Below are 10,926 nucleotides of genomic sequence, written 5' to 3'. Positions count from 1 at the left end.
AGAAATCTTAAAGCTTGGCAATCCCATTCACCCTTAGGCCTAAAGGGGTAAAGGAAAAGAGTGGAAACTGGATCCTAAGACAAAGAAAACTTTGTGGAAGGGGCCACATGAGAGGCCCTGTGGTATATGATGAGAGGGGAGGCAGCAAGCCTGAGACAACCGCAGAATGTCAGGAGGATAAATATCCTGACCTCTCTCTTCCACCTTCCAAGCCCTGTGAATCTCCATTAGCCAAACCAATAAGAAGCGAGACCAGTAGCTGTGGGTTGGCCTTCTGAGGCAAGAGCAGGGTGGAGGGTTGATATGGAGGCTATCTTTTTTGGTAAAAAGAAAAGGTCGATGGAGAGCAGATTTAAGAAAAATGAAGAGAAATTATGACAATGTGGAGTTGATAGCTACAAAAATGGGTCAGGTTAGGGCATGAACACCCACAAAATTCCTTTGTACCATCTCCCATTGTCTCCCTGCTCCCTTTCATATTGGCACCAATCTTCTCATATTCCTCCAGGAATGCCAAGGCCATTCCTCACTACCAGACCAACTATAAAGCTGATCCTAATGATTCAATTATTATGAGTTTCCTCCTACCGTTAATTTTTTTTTCCTGTCTCCTTTACTGCAGGGCCCTACTGCTACTGATAATCCTAATCTGACAAATCAGCCCTACTAGAGCATTGCTGTATATAACCTGTAACAAAGGACACATTTGCACTTTAACACAGATCCCTTAGAGACACACAGTCTTCATTTAGGCTTTGATTCTGATAAATAGGCAGCTCAAATACCAAGGCAGTTCATTCTGTGAAAAGATGATAAAGGGTAGAATGAAACAGCAATATGTCCTTCAATTTCCTTACTCCATTTTTTGTTGAGGTTGATCCTCATGACTGAAACACAGTTTCTAATCTGGGAAAATTCCATTTATGCCTGATTGTAAATTCCAGTGTTACCAGCTCATTATCTCCATAGAATAATTATCTTCTCCCTCTATGCTTCCCTATTAGTTATTTATAACTACATAAGTTTTAATTCAGGATATAGCAACCATTCCCACATACTTTTTTTAATGATGTTTTTGTACAATTAACTATAGTCCATATTTATATTAGGGTGTATTTTTTCCAATATACCACCCTAGATCTCTCCATTAGTATGGTACATTTGTTATACGACATGTAGGAATATTTTTATATTTTTCATTTTTGTGAGACCTTTTATGTATGGAAGATTTTAATTTTGATAAGGTCCCATTCATCTATTTTATTGTTGTTGCTTGTGCTTAGGGTGTAAAGTCTAAGAAACATTGCCTAACAAAAGATCCTAAAGATGCTTTCCTATGTTTTCTTTTAGGAGTTTTATGTCCTGGTGCTTATATTTAAGTCTTTGATCCATTTTGAGTAGATTTTATATATGGTTATGAGATAGAGTTCTTCCTTCATTCTTTTGTAAATGGATATCCAGTTCTCCCAGTAGAAATTGTTGAAGAGATTGTCTTTCCCAAAGGAATGGACGTAGCCTTGTTAAAAATCATTGGCCAAGAGCTGAGGGTCTATTTCTCTACTCTCAATTTGATTCCATTGGTTAGTATATGTCTCTTAATGCCAATACCATGCTGTTTTGACCACTGTAGCCTTGTAGTGAGCTTTAAAGTCAGGAACTGGGAGTCCCCAGTTTTGTTCTTATGCTTCAAATGAAGCATAAGAGTTTGGGTAGTCAGGCCCCTAACTCTTCCAAATAAATTTGATAATTGGCTTTTCCCTCTCTGCAAAATAGGCTTGTTGGAATTTTTATTGAGATTGCATTGAATCTATTAATTGATTTAGGTAGAATTGGCGTCTTAACCATATTCAGTGTTCCAATCCATGAATATGGAATGTCTTTCCATTTATTTAGATGTTTGATTTCTTCTAGCAAAATTTTATTTTGTGTGTGTGTGTGTATCAGAGTTCCTTACATTTTTGGCTAAGTTTATTCCTACCAATTTGATTCTTTTAGTTGCTATTGCAAATGGAATTTTTTCTTAACTTCCTCCTCTGACTGCTCATTGCTAGTGTATAGGAACAGTACTGATTTTTGTGCATAGCTCTTGTACCCTGCCACTTTGCTGAATTCATTTCTTAGCTCTGGTAGCTCCGATGTAGATATTTCAGGACTTCCTATATACAGAGTCATACTATCTGCAAATAGTGAAAGTTTTGCTTCTTCCTTTCCTCTTTGGATGCCTTTTCTTTCCTTTTCTTGCCTAACTGTCCTGTCTAGGACTTCTAGCACAATATTGAATAACAGTCGTGATGGTGAACATCCTTGTCCTGTTCCAGATCTTAGAGGTAGCCTACAGTCTTTCACCAGTGAATGTGATGTTATCTGTGGGTTTTTCATATATGCCCTTTATCACTCAATCCCTATATTTCTAAATGTCTTTGTCAAGAAAGGATAATGGAATTTGTCAAATGCCTTCTCTGTGTCATTTGTAGTAATCATGTATTTTGTTAATGTGGTATGTTACACTATATTAGCATTCATGTTGTTAATGTGATATGTTACATTAATTAATTTTCTTATGTTGAACCATTCTTGCATACCTGGGATAAATCCCACTGAATCATGGTGTATAATTCTTTTAATGTGCTGTTGTAGTCAATTTTCAAATATTTTGTTGATGATTTTTTGCAACTATATTCATAAGAGAAATTGGTCTATAATTTTCTTTTCTTGCAGTATCTTTATCTAGCTTTGTTTTAAGGGTGATGTTGGCCTCATAAAATGAGTTAGGTTGTACTCCCTTGTCTTCAAATTTTTTGAAAGAGTTTGAGTAAGACTGTTCTAATTCTTCTTGAAATATTTGGTAAAATTCACCTGTGAAGACATCTGGCCCTGGACTTTTCTTAATTGGGAGTTTTTTGACCACTGATTCAATTTCTTTTCATTCATCTGTCATCTTTTTTATATAGAGTCAGTGAGGTTGCTTGCGTGTTTCTAGGAGTTTGTCCGTTTTATCTAGGTTATTCAGTTTTTGACATACATGTTTTCATAGTATCCTCGTATGATCCTTTAAATTTCTGTGTGACCAGAATAATATATTCCTACTTATTGTTGATTTCAGTTATTTGTATCCTCGCTATTTTTACTTTGTCAGTCTAGCTAAAGGTTTGTCAATTTTATTGATCTTTCAAAGTACTAACTTTTTGCTTTGATAATGTTCTCTATTCTCTTTTATTTTCAATTCCATTTTTTTGAATAATAATAATTTATTAATTAAAGTAACATAAAAGAGGAATAAGTGAACAAAGAAGAGATGAGACAAATGGAAAACAAATAGCCAGATGGTATGTATAAACCTCACCAAATCAATAATGACATTAAATGGATATGCTCTAAAACCCATATTTAAAAACAGAGACTATCAAATTAGAGAAAAACCCACTTTAGCTATACACACATAAACAGGTTAAGAATAAAATGAAGAAAATAAATATACCATAACAATATCAATGTAAAGAAAGCTAGAATGGCTCTAGTAATATCTGACAAAGTATATTTCAGAGCAAAGACTACTGCAAAGAATAAAAACAAGGTTGTTTCATAATAGTTTAACCAAACTAGTAGACATAGTAGACATATATTCAGAATTTATTGTAAGGAATTGGCTTAGGCAATTGAGGGGCCTGACTAAGGAATTCAGAGGCCTGTAGGGTAGGATGTCAGGAAGGGCTGACTGGAAATCTCAGGTATGGGGTAAAGTGTAGTCCACAGACTGAATTTCTTCTCCTTCTAGCAAAAAAAAAAAAAAAAAAAAAACTGCTTTCATGGCCTTTCAACTGGCAGAATCAGGCTTACCCATATTATCCAGGATATTCTCTCTTAGTTAATACCAACTGATTATGAATACTAATCATATCTACAAAATAGCTGCATGAAAACACCTAGATTAGTGTTTGAATAATGGGGAACTATAGTCTGGCCAAGTTGACATGCAAAACTGACCATCAAAAAATGTATAAAAAAATGTCATTTCATAATAAGAAAAAAAATCAATTACTCAACATCAACTAATCATAGTGACAAGTATTTATGCACCTAGAAACAGTGCTTCAATGTGCATATAGTGAACCTACAAGGAAAAATGAACAAATTTACAATGATAGCTGAAGGTGGATCCCAAACTGAAAACTATAAGGAAAAGGGGATCCTAAATGAGGGTGAGAGAGTAAACACATTATAGGAGCTAAAGAGAAAATTTTCATAAAGCAGACAGAATGGCTCAAGATTTCCAAAGAAGGAACAGAGGAAAGAAAATTTTCTCCTGAAGGTAAAACAATTTCACAAAAAGTGCATTCTTAAAAATCATACCACAACAAACAAAAAAACCAACAAAAACAAAACAACAGCAAAAAATTCAACAAATGGTGCTGCAATAACAGGATATTCACATGGAAAAAGAAGGAAATGTGACCCCGCCATGCAGCGTACAAAAAAAAAAAAAAAAAAAAATGCACCACATATATCCTGGGCAAAAACACATTGAGATGAGCTGGGAAAATCTGAACAGTTAAACCCAGGAAAACTCAGGCTACTCTAAAGGTCCAGAATAAGGTGGAACAAGCATCAAAAAAGAGCCTTAATGTAAAAGCAAACAAAAATTAAACCCTAGCTAGTGGGGGAAACTGGCCTTCATAAGTTAACACATTAAAATAATGAAATGCCCAGATATCAGCAAAAAGCTACAAGCCATGCTAAGAAATAGGAAGATATGGCTCAATCAAAAGAACAAATAAAAAATTCAGAGGAAAAGATAATTCGGAACAACTAATCAAAGAACTTCAAAAAAATCTCCTAAATCAATCCAATGAAATGAGAGAAAATGTGAGCATAGAGATAAAGGATATTAGGCAGACAATATGTAAACATAAAGAAGAATTTAAAACTTTGAAAGGAAACACAATAGAAATTATAGTGATGAAAGGCACAATAATGAAGATTAAAAATATAGTAGAGGCATACAATAGCATATTTGAGCAAGCAGAAGAAAGAATCGGTGAACTAGAAGACAGGGCAATCAGAATCATACAGTCAGAAGAACACACAGAGAAAAGAATAGGAGAAATTGATCAATGTCTCAGGAATTTGAATGATAGCATGAAGTATCCAATCATAGGCATCATGAATGCATAACAAGGAGAAGAGAAGGGAAAAGTGATAGAAATAATATTTCAGGATTAATGGCTGAAAATTTCCCTGTTCTCATGAAAGACAAAATACACATGTCGAAGATACACAAAGTACTCCAAACAGAGTAAAGCCTAATAGACTTATTCTGAGACACATGCTAATCAGAATGTCAAATGCCAAAGATAAAGCAGTAGTTCTGAAAGCAGCAAGAGAAAAGAGATTCATCATATAAAAGGGATCCTCAATAAGACTAAGTTCAAATTTTTCCTCAGAAACCCTGGAGGTAAGAAGGCAGTGGTATGATGTATTTAAGATAATAAAAGGGAAAAACTGCCACTTGAAAAATTCTTTACCTGACAAAACTGTCCTTCAAAAATGGAACATTTAAAATATTCTGATAAACAGAAACTAAGAGACTTCATCAACAAAAGACCTGCCCTTCTAGAATGTCTAAAGGGAGTTCTGGTGGTTGAAAGGAAAAGATAGGAGAGAGTGGCTAAGAGTAGTGTGAAGAAATGAAGATCTTCAATAAAGATGAATAAAAGGGTAAATGCAAAATCAAGTAGTCCTATGTTCTCAGTGTACAACACCACTCTAATTCCTGTAAGTCAGAATACAATTGAACAAGAAAAAGGCATTGTTTTGCTAAAGCTGCCAAAATGCAATATAACAGAGATGGTCTGGCTTTTAACAATGAGGATTTATTATTTTACAAGCTTACAGTTCTGAGGCCATCTAAATGTCCAAATCAAGGAATCAACAGTTGACGCTGTCTCCCTGAAGACCAGCAGCCAGCAATCTTGGAATCCTCCACCACATGACAAGGTACTTGGTGACATCTAATGTATATAAAACACAGGGTAACCTGAAAGAAATTATTTTAAAAATATACAGAAACAGAAATGAGAAAGGGGGCAGTCACATACATTGCAGAAGAACAACTACACATAAAAGAAACCTGCAAAAAGGGAAAGAGAGACAAAAAAGAGATATGGCATATAAAATACAAAGAACAAAATGGGTTTACAGTAATGATACTGAATGTTAATGGGTTGAACTCTCCAATCAAATCACATGGATTGACAGAATGGATAAAAAGCACGATCCAACTATATGTTGTTTACAGGAAACAACAGATTTAGACCAAAAAACACAGACAGATTGAAAGTGAAAGGATGGCAAAAGATAATCAATAACCAAAAAAAAAAAAAGCTGTTATACGAGACAAAGAACATTACATATTAATAAAAGGTTGAATCTACCAAGAAGAAATAATAATTATAATATTTATGTACCTAACCACAGTGCCCCAAAATACATGAGGAAATACTGGCAAAACTGAAGGGAGGAATAGACATTTCCAAAATAATGGTTGGAGAATACAATACACCATTCTCATCATAGAATACATAGAACATCTAGACAGAAGATCAATAAAGAAACAGAAGGATAATATGATAAATGAACTAGACCTAACAGACATAAACAGAACATTGTACCCCAAAACAGCAAGATATACATTCTTCCAACATGCACATTGATCATTTGCCAGGATACACCACATGTTGGTCTTAAAACAAGTCTCAATAAATTTTAAAAGACTGAAATTATACAAAGCATCTTCTCTGACCATAATGGAATGAAGCCGGAAATCAATAACAGGCAGAGAATTGGATATATGAAAGTTAAATAACACACTCTTAATCAATTGGTTAAAGAAAAGACTGCAAGAGAAATCATTAAATATCTCAAGACAAACGAAGACAAGAACACAACATATCAAAACTTATGGGATGCAGTAAAGGCAGTGCTGAGTGGGAAATTATAGCCCTAAAGGCTTACATGAAAAAAAAGAAAGAGCTGAAATCAAAGACATAACTGCACAGCAGGAAGAACTAGAAAACAAACAGCAAACTGAACCCAAAGTAAGCCAAAGGGAAGGAATAATAATAATAATGATATTTCTTAATGAAATAGAGAAAAAAAAAACAGTATTAACAAAACCAAAAGTGGGTTCTTTAAAAAGATAAATAAATTTGGCAAACATTTGGCTAGAATGATGAAGAAAAAAAGAAGATATAAGTCGATAAAATCAGAAATGAAAGGGAGGACAATATATCTGACCCCACCGCAACAAAAAGTATCATAAGAGGATACTATGAACAACTGTATATCAAGAAATTAGATAACCTGGGAGAAATGGATGAATTCCTAGAAACAAACAAACTACACTGACTCTAGAGGAAATAAAAGATCTCAACAGACCAACTGCAAGTCAAGAGATTGAGTCAGTTATCAAAAATCTCCCAACAAAGTAAAGCTCAGACCAAATGGCTTCACAGGTGAAGTCTACCAAACATTACAAGAAAAATTAATACCAATCCTGCTCTCACAACTCCAAAAAATTGAAGATGATGAAATGCTACCTAGCTCATTCTCTGAGGCCGATTCCATCCTATGACAAAAGCCAAATAAAGACAAAAGAAAAGTAAATTACAGACTAGTTTTCCCTTATAAATACAGATACAAAAATTCTTAGCAAAATACTTGCAAATTGAATGCAACGGCACACTAAAGGAATTGTACATATGATACCTGGACTTTATTCCAGGTATGTGAGAGTGGTTCAACATAAGAAAATTAATTAATATAATATACCACATTGACAAAATGAAGGGAAAAAACACATGATAACCTCACGATGGAGAAATGGCATTTGACAAAATCTAGCATCCTTTCTTGATAAAAAAAAATTTTTTTCACTAGAAATAGAAAGAAATTTCCTCAACATGATACACAACATATATGAAAACCCCACTGCTAATATCATACTCAATAGCAAAAGACTGAAAGTTTCCCCTCTGAAATTAGGAACAAAACAAGGATGCCCACTGTCACCATTGTTATTCAACACTGTGCTTGAACTTATAGCAAGGACAGTTAGGCAAGAAAAATAAATAAATGCATACAAATTGGAAAGAAAGAAGTAAAATTTTCACTAATTGCAGATGAAATGAAACTATATAGGGAAACTTCCAATACCTCTACAACAAAATTACAAGAGTTAATAAATGAATTCAGCAAAATGGTGGGGTACAAGATCAACGTGCAAAAATCAGTACTGTTTCTATACACCAGTAATGAGCAATCTAAGAAATCAAGAAAAAATTCTATTTACAATAGCAATGAAAAGAAACAAATATTTAGCAACACGTTTAACCAAGAATGTAAAGAACTTACGTGCAAAATTTGCTAAAAGAAATAAACAAATATCAAAATAAATGCAAAGACATGGCATGCTCATGGACTGGAAGACTAAATATCATTAAGATGTCAATTCTACCCCCCAAATACTTTACAGATTCATTGCAAACCCAATAAAAATTCCAACAGTTTACTTTGAAGAAATTGAATAGCAATCATCACATTTATTTGGAATGATAGGTGGTCCTAATTACCTAAAACCATTTTGAAACAGAAGAATAAAGGTGAAGGATTCATAGTTGTTCCTGACTTTAAAGCTCACAACAAACCTACAGTGGTCCAAACAGCATGGTACTGGCACAAAGATATGCCTGTACACCAATGGAATCAAATTGAGAGTTCTGAAATACAACTTCACATCCATGGCCAACTGACTTTTGACAAGGCTTCCAAGTCCACTCAATTGGGAAAGAATAGTCTTTTGTATATCTCATACCATATACAAAAATTACTCAAAATGGATCAAAGGCCTAGATACAAGAATCAGGTCTATAAAACTCCTAGAAGAAAACACAGGAAAGCATCCTTAGGATCTTTCATCAGGCAATGGTTTCTTAGACTTTACACTCAAAGAACAAGCAGCAACAACAAAGGTAGATATAAATGAGACCTCATCAAAATAAAAACTTTTGTGCATCTAAGAACTTGGTCATGATAGTGAAAAGACAATCTACTCAATGGGAGAAAATATTTGGAATCCATATATCTGATAATGATTTAACACCTAGGATTTATAGAGGACGCTTACAATTCAACAATCAAAAGACAAGCAAGCGGGAGGATATGGACGGCCCCCAGGAGAAAGAAGCGCAGGTGGCAGGGACAGGAGCCGGGCTGTGAGGTTGCTGCCTGGTTGAAAAAAATATTTGGAGATCATCCTATCCCACAATATGAGATGAATCCACAGACCACAGAGATTTTATATCACCTTTCAGAACGGAACAAGGCCCGGGACAGGGATGTCTCCCTGGTAATAGAGGACTTGAAACAGAAAGCAAGCGAATATGAATCAGAAGCCAGGCATCTTCAAGAACTTCTCATGGAGAGTGTGAATTTTTCCTCTGCCAATCTCTCTAGCACTAGTTCCAGATATCTGAATGCTTTGGTTGACAGTGCAATGGCGCTTGAAACAAAGGATACCTCACTAGCTATCCCCGCAGTGAATGATTTGACCTCTGATCTTTATCGTACCAAATCCAAAAATGAAGAAATCAAGCTTGAATTGACCAAACTTGAAAAAAACTTAACTGCAACTTTAGTCTTAGAAAAATGTCTACGAGAGGACCTCAAAAAGGCAGAGCTGCATCTCTCTATGGAAAAGGCCAGTCATCTTCAGAACATGGACTTCTTAAAAGCAAAATCAGAGGAGTTCAGAGTTGGAATCAAGGCTGCAGAGGAGCAACTTTCAGCCAGAGGCATGGATGCTTCTCTTTCTCATCAGTCACTAGTAGCACTGTCAGAGAAACTGGCGGAACTAAAACGACGGACTATACCTTTGAAGAAAAAACTAGAGTCCTATTTAGATTTAATGCCGAATCCATCTCTTGCTCAAGTGAAAATTGAAGAAGCAAAACGAGAATTGGATACCATTGAAACTGAACTTACAAAGAAAGTGGACATGATGGAACTGTGACCAGAGCCAAATGAATGTTGTTTTTTCCTCACAGAGTCAACTGAATATGACTTTAAAGAATGTTTTTCCTCTTAACATTCCTTAATAACTTAATTTCTGTGTTCTTAGGTTTGATGTTATTATTAATAGAATGTTTTTCTATTTGTGTGTTGCAGTTTTGTACCTAAATGCTTGGTATTCATTAAAAAGCATTTTCTAGTGGAAAAAAAAAAAAAAGACAAGCAAGCATTTTAAAAATAGGCAAAAGTCTTCATTAGACAATTCTTGGAAAAAGGTATACAAATAAGGTAAAATCAAACAAAAAGATGCTCAATAACATTAGCTATTAGGGAAATGCAAATCAAAGCCCTGATGTGATACCATTTCATACCCACTAGACTGGCTACTATTAAAAATAAAACAGAAAACTCCAAGTAATGGAGAGGATGAAGAGAAACAAAAATACTCATTCATTGCTGGTGGTTATGTAAAACGGTGCAGTTGCAGTGAAAGACGGTTTAGCAGTCCCTCAGAAAGCTAAGTATAGAATTATTCTATGACCTGGCCATTCCGATGCTAGGTACATACCCCAGAGAATTTAAAGTAGGGACTCAGATAGATGTTTGAACACTGATGTCAATAGCAGCATTAGTCAAAATTACCATAAGATGCAAACAACCTGAGTGTTCAGCAATTGATGAATGGAGAAATAAAATGTGGTGTATAATACAATGGAATATTATTCAGTCATAAAAAGAAATGAAGTTCTAATACAGGCGGCATCATGGATGAACCTTGAAGACATCGTGCTGAGTGAAATACACCAGACAAAAAGGACATCTATTTTATGATCTCACGAATATGAAACAATTAGAATAAGT

At 34.8% G+C, this 10,926-nt stretch overlaps 1 pseudogene; it reads left to right on the top strand.

Annotated features, from left to right (window-relative positions):
• The first annotated feature begins 4,138 nt into the window (after positions 1–4,138).
• LOC143643850 (HAUS augmin-like complex subunit 1 pseudogene) lies at positions 4,139–10,264 on the top strand (annotated as a pseudogene).
• Positions 10,265–10,926: the final 662 nt, after the last annotated feature.

The sequence above is a fragment of the Tamandua tetradactyla genome, chromosome 8, assembly GCF_023851605.1.
Source record: "Tamandua tetradactyla isolate mTamTet1 chromosome 8, mTamTet1.pri, whole genome shotgun sequence".
Lineage (NCBI taxonomy): Eukaryota > Metazoa > Chordata > Mammalia > Pilosa > Myrmecophagidae > Tamandua > Tamandua tetradactyla.
Note: the sequence above shows the minus strand (reverse complement) of the source record. Positions and strands in the feature narration are given on the sequence as shown.